Raw genomic sequence first — 21,469 nt, forward strand, 5'->3', positions numbered from 1 at the left:
TTAAATAAATCTTGGTTTCTCTGTTATTGGGGACTAACATAAGATAAAGAAATACAGCTACGGGATTAATCCACTGTTTACATCTATATTAAGAGCAATTCACTTTCCACACAGCGTTGAGGAAACAGCTCAGTTGGTGAAGTGCCTGTGGTGTGACCCTGGGAACCTGAGTTCCACCCAAGCACCCATGTAAAAAGCTGGTGGCACACACTTGGAATCTCAGTGCTGGGGATAAGAAGACAGGGGGACCCCTGGGGCTCACCGGCTCACCCGCCTAACTTAATGGGTAAGTTCCAGGCCAGTGAAACGTGTCTGACCCCGTCTTGCTTCTCTTCCAACCCTTTCTCTCTTCCCAGTCCCCCTCCTCCATTAGGGATCTTTGCCCGGGCTGTGGTGCATTCTTTACCCAGGCCTGGATTACCTCCATGACCAGTGAGCCTCATCTCTTTCTATCCCTACCCGGATCTGGTGAGTTACTTTTTCAAAGCCACGAATTAGCACCCTTTCCAAACAGGGCTTAGAAACCGACTGAACTCCCAAGGCAGGTCTTGCTGTCTCTCCTGCAGGGAGAATAGCTTGTGGGCAGGTGCTCTGACTGCTCATCGTTCCCCACCAGGAAACAGGCTTCGAAGCACTGGCTACTATGTTTATGTGTCTCACAAAAGGGGAGCAGTTCAGCTCTGGTCTTCCAGGAGGCCACCATCACCCAGCTCAGCCTTTATTTGCTACTTACAGAAGCCCTCCCACCCCCACCCACATGGCCAGGGAGCACCACCTCCCTCCTACCCCACCCATCCCATATTGGTTCTTTGATGGCCTCAGAGATGCTGACTCCTCAGGAGCAGACTGGCCCTTTGACCACAATGGGGAGGGGCCTCATAGGGTGCTCCTCCCCCCTCATCCCCTCTGTGGTTCTGTGCAGCTGCTTATATTCGAGGCAGATGGCAGGAGGCAATATCCTGCCCAACCTCCTCTTTACTTACCACGAAAAGGCCAAGGAACGTTGAGGGTCTCGGAGAAAACCGGAAACACCGCATCTGCTGTCCTCTTCTTATCTACTTCCAATGGACCGGTGACACTGACCTTAGGCTTGGGCACAGGGGTCAGTGGTTCACGTAAGCCACCCATAATTTGTAGAGCATGGGTCTTTCCCCTCTGGTTAAGCAGAGCTCACCAGCCCCCTTGGTTACTAGCCTGTGTCTCCAACTATATTGAAAGTTATTTAAAGCCTTTCTGAAGTCCCTTCTCCGTTCCTGAACCTCAATGGGGAGGCCTCTGCCTGGTCCAGAGTAGGTTATTCTGTAAGGGTCTGAAAAATCGCTGAAGGAGGACCCCAGACTCAGATAGTATTCCAAGACAAAGGATGTTTATTCTGCAGAAACAACCAGCGCGCAGGGATCAATCATTCATTCAAATGGTGTCCCCAGACAAAGGCACGCAGGCCTTCTTATAGGGAATCAGGGGAACCCTCTAGAAGGATTAGGTAATCTAAAATTTCATTGGTGGGTGCTGGGGGGTCACAGGTGGTCAGTGGTCTGTATTCCTGTGTCATGAACATTTAACCATAGGATGAGAAAGGGCTGTCCAGCGCATTGAAGACAATGTATTTCCCCATTTTCATGATTATCCTCAGGTGTTTTTCAGGGAGGGGGTATTATGACATCGTTTCTGGATTTTATGGTCTGTTCCTGGAGCTGGTGCCTTATGGCCTTCTCTTCTAAATCAGGCCTGGTCCTTAAATGGAGACACATGAGGTGTATGTTGTCCTTTATCCTTTCAATACGCCGTTGTGGTAGTTTGAATAGGAATGGCCACATAGGCTCATATATTTGAATGCTTGGCCACACAGAGTGGTGCTACTTGACAGGGATTAGGAGGTGTGGCCTAGTTAGAAGTGTGTCACTCAGGTGACAACTGGGTATCAAGTGCTCAAGCCAGGCCCAGTGTCTCACTCTTCCTGCTAACTACAGATACAGATGTAGACCTCTCAGCTCCTTCTCCTGCACTGTGTCCACCTGCTTGCTGCCATGCTCCCCACCAAGGCAATAATGGAGTAAACCTTCGAAACTGTAAGCTGCCCCCAACGCGATGTTCTCCTTTGTAAGAGTTGCCATGGTCATAGAGTCTCTTCACAGCCATGGAACACTGACCAAGACAGCCATCAAGGAAAGAAAAACAAGAATACTTCACACCTAGTAGGAATCCTCAAATCCAGAGCCCCAACACTACCTGCTGCCAGGGCCACAGAGCAGGAGGAACACAGACTCGTCACAGGCAGTACCAAAAGTGGTGCGGCCACTTCCGGGAAAGCATTTAACAGTTCCTCGTGATTGCAAGGACTTTTCCTAGGTATACAGACAAACCCCAGATAGAGTACTGATGACCGATCCGAGTAAGAATTCCACTCACATCCAGTATGGTGAGCGATGGGTTCATTGGGGTTATTGTGAGTGAGTGAGTGAGTGAGTGAGTGAATGAGTGAGTAAGGGGTTAAACACAAACGTGTAGTTGGAGAACTATGCCACTGAGAAGTCCCATCCAAGCGTGGAAGACATCCCCAGAGCCATGAAGAGGAATTATCCTTCAGTTTAACTTTCCACTATATAACTTTCCACTATATATATATTTCCCTATATGCTCCAGCATGTATCTAAATGGCTGGGGCAGAATCACACATAGTGGGCAGAATAGCACAGAAGGGAGTGGCCAGAATCTCAGGTGAGGGTATGGTGACTGCCAGCCCTTCCTTTCAGAAGGGAACATTACAGGCTCAACTTGAAGGGCACTTGTGGGTAGTCTGAACAGCTGTTCTGATGAAGACGGTAATGACTGTTCTATCCAGAGAGTCAGTATTTCACACTTGCAAAATTACTGTCTCACCACACAATCTAGTAAGCATGCTCCATGGTAGCTGGCCAAGGAGGTAAAAGTCGATGCTCCGTGAAAGACATGACTATATAGGAGCTTTGTTCGTAAGTGCCACATCTCAGAAGCAACTAAGGTGTCCTTCACCAGGCGAATTTCTAAGCTGAGCATAGTCAAGTAATGAAATGCTAGTCCACATTTAAGACAAACCAGCTGCCTAGGCATGAGCAGAGACGAAGATACAGAGATGTCTATGACTAGGAGAAGAACCAGAAGGGGCCCGTGGGAACATTCTGCCTATGGTGACTATAGCCCAGTGGCCTTCCAGGAAAGGCAAAAATGCTAATACTGTAAAAAAAGATCAGGACTGGGAGTGTAGCTCAGTTAGAAGAGTGCTCACCTACTATGGACAAAGCTCTGAGGTCAATTCCTAGCACCATATCCGTAGGGTACAACAGTACAAGCCTATGAGGGCAGCCTCACTCCTTCTTTCTTCTGCAACTCTAGCAGGACTTCAGTATACAGAGGACTGCTGAGACCTGCTGCATTCGCTCTGTTCCTAGGGCCTCCTCTATTCATTCCTGTTCTCTCCCTCTTCCTTGCCCTCCACGCCTTCTCCCCTTTCCCTTCCTCCTCTTTGCTCTCTCTCTCTCTCTCTCTCTCTCTCTCTCTCTCTCCTCTCCCTCCCTCTCTCTTTCTCTCTCTCCCTCTCCATTTGTTGTATAGCAATTTCCTCCATATTGAAAACTCCCATACTGGAGAGAAACTTGTTGAACTTCAGGAAGTTCTAGATGGGATGTAAGTAACTCACAAGGCTCAGGAAGTCTCTGAAGATTACAAGATTCATGAGTCCCCTCCTTCCACAAAGTTATAGAAGGGGTGAGAACTGTCAGGGAGAGGAGACTCTGACCTAACATGCTGCATGCAAGTCATGCAGACACCTCCAAGGTTGTATGTCATGTCCTTGAACAGCTTGGGTTTTGGAACTCCAACTAGAAGTGATAGGGAAATCAAGGAAGGATTGACTGGGGTCAAGCAGACTGGACTCTCTGATGGAGGAGCCTCAGCACCCCAGAAATTCAGTCTGTTTATTTTATATAGTTATTCCATAAAGCTGAACAAGGTCATGGGGCTCATGGCACACAGCTGGACAAGAAAGCAGGTTTGGCTTATCTTGGTAGAAGAAGGCTCTGTAGGGGAATAGTCTTCAGGCTGTAAACATCGTTTGTGTGTGTGGAAGCTATGTAGGCATTTTCTTCATGCCCCATTAATTGACATTAGCACTAGACAAGAGAAAGACTTTGCCAGCCCTCTGAGCCTCACACGGGGAAGACTTTGCCACTCCCATAGGGCTGAAGCATTGGGATCCTTGATATGGCTGTTCCCATGTCAACAACATTTTAAGATTTCTCTTGCTCCACACAGTTCAGATTTGGAGCCACCATATGGTGCGGGCTTTTTAGCAGTGTAGCTACTTTCGAGTTATCCATGGGTGGTCCTTATAGACAATCAATAGGCTAATTGTTGCACCAAGTTGGACTTGGCTGGCATCCTTACCTTGGTCTGCTGTTGGTTGGAGAGTAGACATTTGTTAACATCTTCCCATGAACAGTGTCACATAACACCTTTCCTTCCCACCCCTTCCCTAGTCCAGATGCCAAGATCTCCCTAACATGTCTCTTTCCTGTGACGCTCAGCCTCTGACCAGCTCTTGGCTGACTAGCAATGGAGCCCCCTGTGTAAACACCTGCAAAGTGATGTAGCCATGCTTCTGACTGCTTGGGGCTGGGAGTCCAGAGCACATGCTGTTTCCTCCAGTAGGAAGGTGCTGGGGTCCCCATTCCTCTGCTGTTCCTGTCCACTGAGGAGCAGAGTTGCTGAGTGGGTCCTGCATGTCATTTGGGTTTCACAGTTGCTCTGTGGTTGCTGCCAGGACAAGGCTTCTGCCTGATCCCCCAAATGACACACTCCCCAGACTTTTAAAAATAGAAATCTGAAAGCTGTTTCACTGCCAAGAAGCTGCAAGGTTCTGGCTCCCGAAGCCAAGGCCAAGCTGGAAACTCAGCCTTGAAGCTATGAGAGGAAAGCGAATTCCCCCTTGCCTTGCCTCAGATGCTCTGTGAGCAGCATCGTCTCCTGACTGAGCCATGTGCTGAGCAGTGGTCACCAACAGAGGCCAGCTGTCAGTACTATAATTACCCAGGATGATGGAGGTTTCCTCCCCATCCATCTTGACTAATAAGCCAGCACACTGGGCGGAGGCCGTAAGGGGAGTGTGGAGCCTGGGTGCTGGGACATGGGGGTGTGTGATGAAGTCAGGGCCACTGTGTTCCTGCATTTTTATATTTGCAAATAAAACATCTGCGCCCCATGCTGCCATAGGTCCAGAGAGGTTTTGAGTGCATTTCAGCTGAGGAATGCCGAATGGCTGAGAAACACCTAAAGAAATGTTCAACATCTTTAGTCAGAAGGGAAATGCAAATCAAAACAACCCTGAGATTTCACCTCACACCAGTGAGAATGGCTAAGATCAAAAACTCAGGTGACAACAGATGCTCGTAAGGATGTGGAGAAAGAGGAACACTCCTCCACTGTTGGTGAGATTGCAGACTGGTACAACCATTCTGGAAATCAGTCTGGAGGTTCCTTAGAAAATTAGACATTGAACTACCTGAGGACCCAGCTATACTTCTCTTGGGCATATACCCAAAAGATGCCCCAACATATAAGAAAGACATGTGCTCCACTATGTTCATAGCAGCCTTATTTATAATAGCCAGAAGCTGGAAAGAACCCAGATGCCCTTCAACAGAGGAATGGATACAGAAAATGTGGTACGTCTACACAATGGAATATTACTCAGCTATCAAAAACAATGACTTTATGAAATTCATAGGCAAATGGATGGAACTGGAAAATATTATCCTGAGTGAGGTAATCCAACCACAGAAAAACACACATGGTATGCACTCATTGATAAGTGGCTATTAGCCCAAATGTTCGAATTACCCTAGATGCACAGAACACATGAAACTCAAGAAGGATGACCAAAATGCAAATGCTTCACTCCTTCTTTAAAAGGGGAACAAGAATACCCTTGGCAGGGAATAGGGAGGCAAAGTTTAGAACAGAGGCAGAAGGAACACCCATTCAGAGCCTGCCCCACATGTGGCCCATGCATATACAGCCACCAAACTAGATAAGATGGATGAAGCAAAGAAGTGCAGGCTGACAGGAACCAGATATAGATCTCACCTGAGAGACAAACCCAGAATACAGCAAATACATAGGTGAATGCCAGCAGCAAACCACTGAACTGAGAACGGGACCCCTGTTGAAGGAATCAGTGAAAGGACTAGAAAAGCTTGAAGGAACTTGAGACCCCATATGAACAACAATGCCAACCAACCAGAGCTTCCAGGGACTAAGCCACTACCCAAAGACTATACATGGACTGACCCTGGACTCTGACCTCATAGGTAGCAATGAATAGCCTAGTAAGAGCACCAGTGGAAGGGAAGACCTTAGTCCTGCCAAGACTGAACCCCCAGTGAACGGGATTGTTGTGGGGAGGGCGGCAATGGGGGGAGGATGGGGAGGGGAAGCCCATATAGAAGGGGAGGGGGAGTGGAATAGGGGGATGTTGCCCTGGAAACAGGAAAGGGGAATAACAATCGAAATGTAAATAAGAAATACTTAAGTTAATAAAGATAAAAAAATGAAAAAAAGAGTCTGTGTTTGAAGAAGGGGGTCCTGGCTGTATGTGTGTCAACTCAACAAGCAAGACAAGCGAGAGTCATCAGAGAGGAAGGGCCTCCGCTGAGGAAACGCCTCCATGAGATCCAGCTGTAAGGCATTTTCTCAATTAGTGATCAATGAAGGTGGGCCCAGCCCATGGTAGGTGGTGTTATCCCTGGGCTGGTGGTCCTGGGTTCTATACGAAAACAGGTTGAGCAAGCCAGGGGAAGCAAACCAGTAAGCAGCACCCATCCATGACCGCCTGCCTCCAGGATGCTGCCCTGTTTGAGTTCCTGTCCTTCCTTCAACAATGAACAATGATATTGAAGTCAAAGCCAGATAAACCCTTTTTTCCTTAATTCGTTTTTTTTTGGTCATGGTGTTCCATCACAGCAATAGAAATCCTAACTCAAAGGTTATGTATATTATATATTTTCTTTTTGGATTTTCTTTTTGCCCAAATTTCCTTTCATACAGATATATACATATACACTCATTCACAGAGACAAATACCAAATCTTTACCCAGTAGAACTCCGCCATATTGGATATCCTGGAGATGTTCCGCAGAGAGCACTTTAATCAGGTAAGTAGCTAGGTGCCCCGGGTGCTTGTTCCTGGGGACTTCATGTGGATTCATGTGGATCCAGAACTCACTGTACCTCTTCCTCAGCTTTTCATCCTGCATAGCCAACTCTGCCAGCTTTTGGCCCATCTGCTCACGGATAGCCAGGCTCTTAGTCCAGGTGCACAGCCTTGCCTTTGATCGGCTCTGCGTCCTCGCCGTGGCTGTTACGCATGTCTGGTGGCAGGCCTGGTTATTCTATTGCATCATTTCCACCAGTATCTCCATCATCTGTCATCTCCACCATCACCCTGTGGCCAGATGCTGGGCTCTGAGTAGATCCATGGCAACCCAGCTTTGTGGAGAGAATAGCCTTCTGGTTTTTAGTCCACAGCCCTGGGCAGGTCCCAGCCTTGTCTCTCTAGCTCTGGATCAGTAGGATAACATTTCCGAGTACCCGAGTACCCAGGAGGAACAGGGAGGAAGCATCTTTCTAGATTTTTAATTTTTCTTAATTTTATGTGTATGAGTGTTTTGCCTGCATGTATATCTGTGTGCTACATCAATGCCTGGTACCTGTGGAGGCCAAAGGAGGCTGTTGGATTTCCTGGAACTAGAGTTAAGGAGAGTTGTGAGCCACCATGTGGATGCTGGGAACTAAACCCAGGTTCTCAGTGAGAGCAGCCAGTGCTCTTAACTTCTGAGCCTCTCTCCAGCCCGTGGATTTTCTGGAACTGAAATCTATAGCCTTATACAGACTCTGTTGGATGCTATGAGGGTAGGGGCGGGGCAGATTTACACTGACATAAATCACATTTCTCCTCTGAGGAGTGTGATCCAGTTTTCTTGACCTTATAAACATCTTCTAATTTCATATGGTAAGTAAATAAAGAACATTTCTGGGTCCTCAGTAAGAATTCCTGAGGACTTTTCTTCTGCCTGAAAGTTCTCCTGCAGGAAGGAAATGAATGTGACAGTTTTACGGCAGATTTTATATTACTGATTCCCTGGGGCTCTGTGGTGGCTTGAATAAGGCTGGCCCACATAGTCTCGGGTGTTTGAACAGTGGTCTCTAGTTGGTGTTCTATGTTTAGGGAGATTTAAGAGGTGTGGCCTTGCTGCATCTAAAGACAAGCTCTCTAGATGAACTCAGAGCTTATGAATTAGTCTACCTAGTCAGCTTGTCCTGGGGGTCCCTGTCCCCACTTCCTGAGCACTAGTACTAGAAGTGAGCCACCACGCCTACCGGGCTTTTCCGTGGGTACCACTCCTCACACTGAGCTCCACTCCTCACACTTGTGCGGTAAGCGCAATGTTTCCCCAGCCCTTCAAAAAATTACTGTATTTCCTGAGACAGGAGCTTGCTACATATCCCAGGCTGATGGATATATAATATTTTGAATCATTTAGAGAGGCCTTTTACCAACTATCTCACTTAGATGGGAGGAGCCTGTCTTAGTGACTTTCCCGTTGCTGCGATGAAACACCACGACTAACAGCAACTTACGGAAGAGAGTTTATTCCGACTTACAGTTCCTTTGGGAAGTTCATAGATGGCCAGGGAAGCCTGGGTGGGAAACTAAGAGGTCGTGTCTTAAGTGAAAACATGAAGCAGAGAGAGAACTGGAAGTGGAGTAGGCTATGGATGTTCAAAGCCCACTCCCTGCAGCATATCAGGTACAGAGTGACTGAGGAAGACACCCTGTGCTAACATCTGAGCTACACACACACACACACACACACACACACACACACACACACACACACACGCCTGCACACACATGTGAATACACATACACACACACACACACGCCTGCACACACATGTGAATACACATACACACACACACACACACACACACACACACATACACCGTCTATTTTGAAATGATTTTGCCATAGGGAGTGGGTGGGATTCCTTTTGCTGATAAACTGCCACCCAGCTGCGGCCACATTCTCGAAGGGTGTCCCTCGTTTCCTGAATTCGGATGAGAGGACAGGGATACATCACATAGCTTCCTGTTAAGCATGTGGTTTGCCTTCCTCACTCTACCCTCCAGGAGGCTGGGACCTGAAGTGGAGTAAGGGCAAGGAACCTATTTGCAGACTTACTGTAGACCCTGACCTCAAACTTCTGATCTTCCTCCTCCACCTCCCAGGTTCTGCGATTACAGATGTGTACGAGTGAAGCAGGCTCATACAGTGCAGGATGAATCCGGGCTTCAGAAATTGATGTGTTTATTTATCGTGTGTGTGGTTGGTGTGTTGTTGGGGGTGAGTGTATCCTGTGATGTTTGTGTGTGTTGGTGTTGTTGAGGGGGAGTGTATCCTGTGATGTTTGTGTGTGTTGGTGTTGTTGGGGGTGAGTGTATCCTGTGATGTTGGTGTGTGTTGGTGTGTTGTTGGGGGTGAGTGTATCCTGTGATGTTTGTGTGTGTTGGTGTTGTTGAGGGGGAGTGTATCCTGTGATGTTTGTGTGTGTTGGTGTTGTTGGGGGTGAGTGTATCCTGTGATGTTGGTGTGTGTTGGTGTGTTGTTGGGGTGAGTGTATCCTGTGATGTTTGTATGGAGGTTTTGGGGAGCTGATTCTTTGCCTTGACCATGTGCATCTCAGGGATTGAACTCAGATGGTTGGGTTTGGTGGGCCTTTACCCCCTGAGCCATCTTGCTGTCCTCCACAGTAATTTAAAAACAAAACAAAAACCCTTTCTACTGCTTCTTTCTTGGATTTTAAAAGATTTTAAACAAGTCTCACATTTTTCTGGACTCTCCAAAGTACCGTTGGAACTGAGCAGGGACTCTGGGACCTTCATGAGAATTTGTCACACAGAGACTGGAAGGCTCTGACTCACCAGGTCAGGATCAGGGGTAGGGGCTAGGAATCTTGCACACCCAAGGAGCTCCAAGTGCACTGTGCTCTGTGGACCCCCGGTTTGTGGTGAAGATACAGAGCTCTCAGATCTGCTTTAGTAATTCAGAGCTCAGCTCCTCAGAGGGTTTAGTCTGAGTCAAGAGTGGCATGGCATTCATGGCTCTTTGGTGGCCACAAGACACAGTGACCGCTGATGGAGCCCTCTCATCCCTTTCTTCAAATGGCCTGTAACCCTCGAGGCCTTCTGTCTCCTGGGCTGCTTTGCTGGTTGTTAGCAATGTCTCTTTACAACTCCACCTCAGATCCTGTTATTTGACTGGTAGACAAAACGGCAAGTCACATGACCAGGGCCACCTAGGCAGACACCCATAGTACTCCAGTCTTTGATAGACCCTACACCTCATTCGCTAGACCCTGGAAACATCCAAAGCCTGGGCCTGGGATCTTCCTCTGCTGACCTCATCTGATCAGACCCTTTGTCCCCAAGCCCCTGTATGCCACACTAGGACATTCCCTTCAGCATATCGTCTGTCACCCTTTGACTCTGAATCCTGACATGGTTCATGACCATGTTCTTCGAGGCTTTTCCTCCCTGTCTGTCCCTCGCTTCCTAGTGTCTGTGGCTGGCTTGTTGCCTACTGGCTTCTCTTTATACTCTCTGCCTGCTCTGGTAAATAGTCTTGGCCTTCTTAGTGTTTTGCTTCAATATCTGGAACCAAAGCACTGTCAGCTGGGGCTTTGCTTCAGCTCTGGAATGTTCACTTCTGAAATCCAGCATCACTAGGGCCAGCTTCCGCTGAGTTCCATCTGGAACCCACATGGTGAAAGGGTGGTGGAAGGAGAGAACTGACTCTAGCAAGTTATCCTCTGACCTCCACACTAGTGCTATAGAAACATGCATGCTCAGGAGCACACACACACACACACACACACACACACACACACACACACACACACACACACGAAATAAATTCCAGTATTACAAAAACACAACAAAAAGGATAGGAGATACCCAGGCAGAAGTAGGAGCCGGGTCTGGGACATAGCCCTGCTCGTTTCTAGCACAAAATCCTTCCCAGCAAACTCTGTGTATCACAAACATGGAGAGATATCTCCCACAGAGCTAGCCAGTCTGCCTGAGTTCAGCTACTTCCTGCTCCCATTCCTGACGTCTCTCCTGTTCCCAATACCCTAGCCAGCAGCCCTTGGGGCTGTGCATCTTTTGGAACTAGCTGACTGTCACTGCTCACGTATTTGTGCCCTGTAGTTTGAATACTCTTCAGTACATGGCGGTGTTGTTCTTCTATCTTTCCTTCCAATTCATTTAAGTCTTAAACCCAGCCTCCTCAGCCTCTGTATGTAGACACAGGGTTTTCCCCCAGCACCTCAGTGTAGGGGTTCTAGATTGACCAACCTTCCAAAGGCAGGGCTGCAGCAGCTGTTAGCCAGGAGGGCTACTACCCAGTCTCCACTCTGCAGAGACTGTCCCTGGATTCCACATGGAATCAACTCTGTAACTTTCATGAACACCAAGTAACAGCCCAAAGTTATACTTATTTTCTACGATGTGAAGCCTAAACTATAGATTTGTTCTCTGACCACTGTAAACCACTTTAAAAATATTATTATTATTATTAAAGAAAAATACAGAATCCTGATCAGTGTCGTCCCAGGGATCATTCCTGAGCATTGTACACCAGCTGCAAGGGAGCAGGGGGGCTATGTTAGAATTTCCCTGGGTCCTAGGTCCCTTTCCCCATTATAGTATTTGGAGTTCCATTTTATGAGGGTTAGGTTAAAGGTATATTAATATTATATAGAAAAACACAATTTTCACACCCTCCCCCCAATTCGTTTCTTCCTTCTGATTTTAAAGAAAGGAAGGCAGAGTAGTGTCTAAATTGTGCTGTCAGCCTGTGCACTGTGCCCCGAAGCTTCATTGTGCAAGTTTTACTGTCAAGTTTGCCTATGAATGGGACAGCTAAGGTCAAGGCCTGCAGTTTCCGACAGCAGGGGGCATCCCGGAGCTGCGGGCCGATTCTGAAAGGGACCTGCAGGCCAAGTGAGAAGGTGAAGGCGGACACCCTGGTGGCAGCAGGCTGGGCATCTGCATCCTGCTGGAGACACCAAGCAGCGTACAACAGGAAACGTAGATCTAGAAGGAACCTGCTTAGGAAGAAGTCACACCGGAGGAAAAAAGATCCGAAGCAATGATTCGTCCCCTCCTGGCCCAGCTGGGGAAAGCACCCCCTCGCCTTGGATGGACAGGGGTTGAACCGCTGCTCCACGCCCTGAGAACTCCAAGGCTCCACCCCTCCCGTGACTAGGGACTTGCATAGCCATGCTAGGGTCTTGATCTAAGACCAAACGTCAGAAAAGGAAGGATCCCACAGATCTTTGCCCCTGCCTTCCAGCAGGGACTAGCAGCCCACTCGGTGGTCTTGTTTTTAATTAAAACAAACCTGGCCCTTTGCGCAGCTGAGGACAACCCCCAGATGAGAACCATCAGGGCAGATGGGCCAGAGAAACAAAAGAGCCAATGCGTAGGAAACCCAGGGCAAAGACCAGCGGGACAAATAATGCCTACTAAATACACACACGGAAAAGTCTCTTAACAGTGAGTTTTGATAAGTGCTGGGCGGCTCAGCTTTGAGAAAAGCGTAGCAAAGTCAGCTGGAAGGGGAACAGAGAAGTTCCAACAGTGGCCCCCCTCCTAATCTACCTGAGGCCTGAATCTACCTCTTTACAGTTTACATTCGTGAGAACTGAAGCCCAGAGACGTTAAGGAACATGTTCAGGATCTTATAGCAAGTGGTGAAACACAAATGCCCCAAACCCGAATCTGGAATTCAAACTGGACTTCTTACCAGTCCAGAGTTCTCTGTTGCTTCGTATGCCTTTCTGTTAGAACCTTTGATGGGCTCTGGCCTTGCGTCTGCAGATCTTCCTTTTTCCTGAGGGCCGGAGGGAGGAACCTGAGCCTAGAGGCGCCATGCTGGCCCACACTGAGTCCCTCTCAGAGACCTGAGGTTGTCCCTGGACACAGAAGCGCAGGTGTTAATAGCCGTGTGTCACTTGGGTCAGGGTTTAATAAATGGCTCATGCCAAGAGTTTGAGAGGTTTTCTGATGGCCTGGATTCGGTGAATCAGTGAAGGATTAGCCTTCACTGGGTGGTTTCTACCTCTCCCCATCATCCCCATTTCACAGACAAGAAACCCCTTACAGACTTTCCAGTTACAGGTGTGAGTGCTTGTGCCTAGAACAACTGCTCTTTAGTTTCCTTGCCCAGTGTGGACAGCATAAAGGTACTCTGCCGTGGGAGGGCAGGATAGCCAGACCCAACCCTTCTCTTGTGGTCAGCCTTCACTTGTGGAACAGATTGTACCAGGCACACCTCCCAGGCTGTAGTGACAGGTCACCTCTCTTTCTTTCATACCCACAGACCCTGTCTAACCATGAGACACCAGCTCAGGAACCCGGGAGCTGAGGAGCCCAGGCTGACCTTGAATTCACTTGTAACTGAGGATGATCTTGAATTTCTGATGGCCCTACTTGTTCCTCTTGAGTGATTGACTGATGGAATTCTGGTTGTGTACGACCACCCCTGGTTTTTTTTTTTTTTTGTGGTTTTGGGGATAGAAGCCAGAATTTCTGTTTTTACTAGGCAAGCATTCTACCAACTGAACGGCATCATCGGACCGTTGACATTCAGTCATTTTAATAGTAATTTTTTGGTTGCCGTGTTGAGGGTAGGCAACGAGGGAGAATGTGGCTAAAGCCAACTTAGCAGAGCAATGTGATCAAATGCTGCTCTGGATGTTTCTGGGGCATATTATGGGATGGTGATGGCTTTGGAGTAAAGTAGGTTGCTTTCCCATAATGTAGGTAGGCTTCATCTGATCAGTGGCCTGGATAGAAGAAAACCTGACCCTCCTCCTGCCAGAGAGATGGAAGTCTGTGAGCCTATGTGATGGGCCTTAGGATTTGAATGTGGCATCCCCTTATGCCTGTCCTCCAGGTCGCAGGCATAGCTCATAAAGACGTTGCACTGGTCAATGCCCACGTCTGTAAGAGTCAGCTCCTCGAAGTCTCTCTGCAGAGAGACTGTTGCTTTTGTGTTTCTGGTGGCTGTAAGAGAGGGGGCAAAAAAGGAAAAGGAAGGGTGTTTCCCTGCTCAGGCCGCAGGTGGCAGTGAGATGGTCAGATGCATCGCTATGTATTTTCACAGCTAATACTTTTTTTTTTTCTTTTTCCGGAGCTGAGGACCGAACCCAGGGCCTTCCGCTTGCTTGCTAGGCAAGCACTCTACCACTGAGCTAAATCCCCAACCCCACAGCTAATACTTTTATTTCATCTACCATGTGCTCAATTTGTTTTGTTTCTGAGACAAGCCTGTGGAAAGTTAGTCCAGGCTAGCCCAACTGAAGTTCCTTCTGCCTCCACCTCCTTGGTGCTGCTGTTACAGGCCTAGGGAACCACCTTTGGTTTCCTTTCCTTTCGTTTTTTCTAGGAAATACTAAGGTCATCTCATTTTACATATAACCACTTCAAAGTGTAGGTTTGAGAAGTAAAAACCTGTGTTCAAACAGACTAGCCTGGGCTTCAGGCTCTGGATCTGGCTGTATCAGAGGATGCTAGGCCAGTCAGAGCTCTTGGACTGGCTCCCTGAATCATCTGTCTTAGTTCTTGGTCCCACAAGAACATCCATCCACACGATTCTCTTGATTCTTTGTCTGTAACTACCCTTCTTCCAGAACTACCTGACCTACATTGCTCACCCATGTGCTTAGGACTGCCATTTCCGTTAACAATGTTTTCTTTTTATTACTGTGTGTGTGTGTGTGTGTGTGTGTGTGTGTGTGTGAGAGAGAGAGAGAGAGAGAGAGAGAGAGAGAGAGAGAGACAGACAGACAGACAGACAGAGACAGAGAGAGAGACAGAGACAGAGAGATTGTTACTTATATGGAGATTAGAAGACAATTTAGAAGTGGAAATTGGTTCTCTCCTTCCACTATAGAGATCTGGGCATTGAACTCATACCATCAGGTTTGGTGGTGAGGGCCTTAACCAGAAGAGCCATCTTGCTGCTGGCCTCCAGCTCCCTTTCCTTTTTACAAGCAAAGCAGGCTGCACTCAGATCCACTCACTGACTTGCTTGGTCACCAGCTAATAAGCAGAACTCCCCAGTTTTGCTAAGTCAGCTTCCTCCTGGGGTGGGAGTGCTCCGCTCAGTCCACCTGAAGAAGGGGACAGTCCACACTCTACAACTCTGCTGGAATGGTGAAGGAAAAATACCAAGTGTGTCTCTGGCTTGGTGGCAAATGGTATTTTTAAAAAGTGGCTTTAGGGAGTGATAGCTTTATGGCAGAAGTTTTAGGAAGCGCTTTAAGTGATTGGGAACAAGGTTTATTGGGGGGCTTCAAAGCAGTCTGTGCCCTGAGGAAAGGAGAGGGTCCCCTCCCCCACAGGAGGCCTAGGCCTGGCTAGTCCCTATTGTATCAGCCTTCCTTTGATGTTGGAAGAGCCAATCCATCTCTTTCATGGAACTACAAAGGAGCCTCCTAATTGCTTTGTTTAGACAGCCTCTTTCCAAATATTAAACATTTGGCCTTCCCAGGCCCCCGAGCTCCTAAGATCATCTAGGTCCTTGTAGAAGGCACTCTCCCACATGCTGTGGGTTGGCAGCCTCTCCGCCTCCCTGGGCAGATCTGGACACGTCATCCCATGTCTTCCCACAAGTCTGTGGCTCTCTGGATGCAGTCCTTCCTCTGAAGAAGGTTGGAGGTTTAGCAGGGTACTGACCTTGCCCTCTAACTCAACCCTGGAGAGTCCAGGGAGAACTCTGGGTACCCGCCATCTCTTTGTCTTGAGTGACAGTAGGTAGAGCGCTAGCTGGGTCATCTGCTATCCTTAGGATCACAATAGGCCCTCTTCTGTCATCACTAATCCTGGAGCAGATCCACACTGAGAGAGAAACCAGCTCTTGTGTCCCATCTCTGGCTAGTGATATCCTCTGCTGAGGCCTCTCTTCTTGACCTGTGGCCCTTTCCAGACAATGTCCCTATGCACCTTGTGTTATCCTCACTGTCCTGTCCTGCTGTCTCCACAGTGCATGCTGGTTTCAGAGAGGCTCTGCAGTTTGAGCTGCTCCCCAATGTTTGTCTCCTCCTTACAGGCTTATTTATCTGGCTAAGCAGAAAGCAGTCTCATCCCCGGCAGTAGAAGTCAGGAGTGAATGCAGAGAGAGTCCTTTCCTGTTTAAGTACCTCCCTACACACATTTTCTGAAGTAGTGATAAGGACTCCCACCCAGCTTAACAAGGGACAATAGCCAGTTCAGTTTAATTTGCATCTCTCCTACAGGTTCCCTAACACACCACACTCCTACCAGGAGGCCTTCAGACTCTTCAGTACATACCTATACAAGACAAGACTTGTAGATAAACAGCCCCCTGTCACATCTTAGGATTTCTGAACGATTCAAGTGTTCACCTAGTCAGGGTCCACACTACCCCAGTGGTAGTTTGGATCAGGTTGTCCTGCAGAGAAACTTAAAAGAGCTTGGTGGGTGTGCTTGGGTGGAGGTTGAGCGGTGGTTGATCAACTGGGCAAGGGCATTCTGGTCACTTTCTGACAGTTCTGACTTCCTACCCATGTCAAGGCCTTCCAGTGACCTTGACACTAGTCCTACATCTACAATCCACTGCTTTCTAACTATTTTCTAGACAGAATGTCATCCAGGACTCAGGTCTGCCCCTGGTCTGGCAGTGAGCCCAGGCCAGGGTCCTAACTGTTCTGTAGCAAAGTCTACTGTTTCCCCCAGGCTACACTGCCTGCAGCCCTTACACTTCATCCATGTTCACAATGCAATTTGATTTCAGAAATACTGGGCCAGCACACGCCTAACACGCACTTTCTTATACATGTGCTAGTGAATGAGTCACTTGTAATTCATATTCTGTTATGTTGCCTCCTTGCTTTGTTTTCTTTAGAGGGGAGGAGCTGGAAGGTCCTACTATGCTCCACTAACCTACTATACGCCACATACCTCCTCAGTAGTTCACACACCTATCATGAAGAAGCTTAGAGTCTGGTAAGCTGATTGGTTATCGCTCATACTTGCTAAATCACAGCTCCTTTCTACCTCAGTTGCCTTCCCCTCTTGGGAAAGAGCTGGGGGGAGGTGGACGACGAGCTCAAGTTTTAGAAAGTGTCTGCTGTCTGGCTGCAGGAAATGCTTCCTTTCAGTGGTTCTAGGCAAGTTTCAGGACACTGACTTCTTCCCATCCAAGTTTTCTACTTGAAGCCAGTACAGCTGAATTTTCTATGGACATGCATAGCTGAGAGTAGGAGCTTCAAAATATGGGCCTTGATTTGGGCTTCTCTGTACATCAGGCAGCCAGGAGTGAAGCAAACAAGAGAAGCACACATGTCCACATGAATTGCACAGGTCTGGACCCAGCAGGAAGCATGAAGGTGCCAGTACACGTTTACCTGGTTCTGCTTCCCACTTCCTGCTCCTCCCTCTTCACCCTGGACAGAAGGTCAGCAGTCCTTGGAGGAAGAATAGTCCCTTTGTGTTTTTTCCTTTCTTCCTGTGCCTAATTAAGAATTATGTTTGGGAATCAAGCTAATTAATCTCTGCAGTTCAGGGAGGATCAAGCTACTCCTGCTTTCAGTGTTGATCAATAACCTGCTGCTCAGAGTCACCCGCTTCTTTCAGGCTTTAATGAGGATAGGACAGGATGGCCCTGGGGCTTGGACAGAGGCCAGGGGGCAGGGCACCTGGCCTGACTAGAGAGGAATTGGGAGAACGGAGCTGGGAGGTGGGGAATGAACCTCTGGGGAACCTGCTTTTCAAGGCTACTCTATTATGAGGTGGGCCCCACAAAGCAGACTATCTGATGTCCAAGGCCCTGGAGATCTGGGTGGGGGATGGAGGTACAGCTTCATTACTGGGCTGCTACAGCTACTATCTAGGAGAGTGAGCAATAAGACTATTAGGAAGGTGAGGGAAAAAACAGCACGGCAGTTGGTCAGAATCAGAGGCCCTGCTACCAGCCTTTTCCAAGGCTGCATGTTAGAGCGTAACAAAGACCATGCTTTCAGAAGGCCAGGGAGATGAAGGAAAGCACAAAACCTTAGAGGGCTCTTAAAAACAGGGAGAGAGAACCTCTAAAAGCAGAATAGTTTGGTTAAAGCTTCCAGAATATTCTTGCTGTCACTTGGGGTATCTTTAGGTTAAATCTCCAGACTCAAAGGTGGCTTTTGCCTGCAGAGGGGAAAATACACCATCTGTTTCCTACAGAAACTCTGAGGAAGTCAGAAATCTAAGAGTGGTAATTGAAAGGTGCAGCCTGCAGGGAACCAGAATGGTTTAAGAACTTCAGCACCCAGATCCAGCATCAGCATAGAAACATGTTTAAACAGTTTAATTGACAAGGAAAATTTGTACACAATTCCTGAATATAGCAAAATGCTTTGAAATCTGAATACATTATAAAGTGGCTCAATTGAGCTAATTAGCATATTATTTCATATGCTTATTTTTTAGTGAGAATACCTAAAAATCTATATGCTGTATCACTGAGATATGTTTATGTTTATTGCTGTACTATGCATAGTAGCTAAGAATGAGGCTAGTTATCTATCAAGAGATGAATGAAAAGAAGGGAGGTACAAGCCTGTAATCTCAGCACTGGGGACTGGGAGGGCTGAGGCAAGAGGAGAAGTTGCTGAAGAATAGCCTTAACTACATATCAAGTCCTAGGCTAGCCTGAGTTCCACGAGACCCCATGCCAATGCGATGACAGCAATGCATCTGAACTGATAAAGATCATGTAGTATATAGAAATAAGGGGCTTTTTGTTGTTTAGTTTTTTGGAGACAGGGTTTCTCTGGGTAGCACTGGCTGTCCTGGAAGTCACTTTATAGACTAGGCTGGCCTCAAACTCACAGAGTTTGTCTGTCTCTGCCTCCTAGGTACTGGGATTAAAGGTGTGCATCACCACACCTGGCCCAAAAAATTTTATTCAGTCTTAAATAAGAGTAAAATTATAACACTTGCAGAAAAAAATGAACGGAGCTGGAGGTCATGTTAATCAAAAGCTAGATGTGGAAAGATAAATTCAGGGTTTCTCTCCAGTCTAGGGCTGTGTGTGGAGGTCTTGCAAGTGGAAAGCAGACTATAAGAAGGCAGAAAGAGGTAGAAAGGTTGAGGGAGAATGAGAAAGAGGGAAATATGCATCATGAAAAAATGGGAGATTGTCTTGGAGTCTGAAAAGATGGTCAGAGGGCAGTGTCTGTGAGTCAATGGGGACAGGTTCAATGAGATGAGAATGTTACAACGAAACCTATTTATTCATTTTCCTTTATTTATTTATTTATTTTTTTTTGAGACAGGGTTTCTCTGTGTAGCCCTGGCTGTTCCGGAACTCACTTTGTAGACTAGGCTGGCCTCAAACTCAGAGATCCACCTGCTTCTGCCTCTTGAATACTGGGATTAAAGGCATGTGCCATCACCAACCAGCTTAAAAGTTATTTTTAAATAAAAACAATTATGTGGGGGATATGGAGAAGCACCACAGCACACCTACTAATTCTAAGAGGACACTGTGTGAGTCAGTTCTCTCCTTACACCTTGTGAGGTGGAGGGTCTGAACGCAAGTCAGCAGGCAAGCTCTCTTGCCAGACACCTCACAGCCTGGGCCCATCTGTTTGTATGCTAATGAGTAACACATATGCCGTTATTAGTTATTAGCATGTTACATACTAGTAAGCCCCTTGAGCTTGTTACTCTCATCTGGAATTCTGGACTCTCTGGCTAATAGCTAATTATTACTTCGGTAATCTGTATTTGTTGTTGAGTTCAGCTTTCTCAGACTGCATGTTATAAGTTTCTGGCTTACTCTCTCCTTTGTCATGCCAAATGCTCTACTGAGTATATGTGACACATTTTTTTTCCTATTCATTTGTTGATGGACATTTAGGTATGTTTTGCATGTCTTGGTTGTTGTGCACAGTGCTGAAGTAGACATAGGTATGCAGGTGTCTCTTCCACACACGAATTTAATTTTCATTAGATGTATATCCAGCAATGGATTGTGGGTTGTATGATAAAGTCCCCCCCTCCTCCAGTCCTAAACTTGTTCACATCAAGCCTGCACTTCATTGCTGACCTTTTGTTTCTAAAGGTATGGGGTCTGCCAGGCATGGTGGTACATATCTTTATTGCCAGCACTCGGGAGGCAAAAGCAGAGGGACCTCTGAGTTTGAGGCCAGCCTGGTCTACACAGCAAGTTCCAGGCTAGTCAGGGGTATATCATTTAAGATCTCAAAACAACAAGACAAAGAAATAGTCTCAGGCTAGAGATGGCTTTGTGGTTGAGAGTATTTCCTGCTCCTCAAAGAGCCCAAGGTCGGTTTCTAGCTTCCATGTTGGGGTTTACAATTGCCTCTTAACTACAACTTCTGGGGATCCATCACCTGTTCTCTGGGGATACCTGTACCCATGTGCAACATACCACACATACCATGTGCACACACCACACATAGACACAGCCCTAATAAAGACGAAAACCTACGAATCCTCTTGCCTTAGTCTCCCAAACAATGGAGTGAGTGGAGGTACAACTGCCATGCCTGGCTGGTGGTTTTAAGTTTTTCATTTTGTGCGTGTCGGTGTTTTGCTTGCTGTGTGTCTGTGTACCATGAATGCAGTGCCCAAGAAGGCCAGAAGAAAGCATCTGATACCCTGGAATTGGAGTTAGATGATGAGCTGTCATACGGCTGCTACTAATCAAACTCAGGAGTACCTAACCACTGAGCATCTCTCCAGACCCTTTAATTATTAAGATAGGGTCTATGTCTTCACATCCTGTTCCATTACTATGGTTTGGGTGGTTCTTAAGATTACTCTGGTTGTTAGGGATCTTTTGTGGTTTTATAAATGTTTAAAATTATAAAGTACAGGAAAAACTGTTTAATAACACAATATTACCCTTTAATATCAGGGAGCGAGTGTGTGTGTGTGTGTGTGTGTGTGTGTGTGTGTGTGTGTGTGTGTGTGTGTACCATGATGCACATGTGCAAGCCAGAAGACAATTTGCAGGAGTTGTTTTCCTCCTACCACGTGGGTCCTGAGACCTGAACTCAGGGTCTCAGCTGTGTGTCTGCCAAGTGCCTTACCTACTCAGCCACCTCACCAGCCCATGGCTGCTTCGGTTATCTGGAGTCTTTCATGGTTCCACTCAAATTTTAATATTCTTTTTTTCTATTTCTGGAAAATACCTTTGGAATTTTGATGGGGAGTGCATCAATCCTATAGCTTTGAGTAGTACAAATGTATTAAAAATATTAGTGTTTTTCAAACACCAAACATATTTTCTTGTGCCTCTTTGATGTTTTATAGTTTCCAGTTTTGGGGCCTATG

Source organism: Rattus rattus, chromosome 8 (genome assembly GCF_011064425.1).
Source record: "Rattus rattus isolate New Zealand chromosome 8, Rrattus_CSIRO_v1, whole genome shotgun sequence".
Taxonomy (NCBI): domain Eukaryota; kingdom Metazoa; phylum Chordata; class Mammalia; order Rodentia; family Muridae; genus Rattus; species Rattus rattus.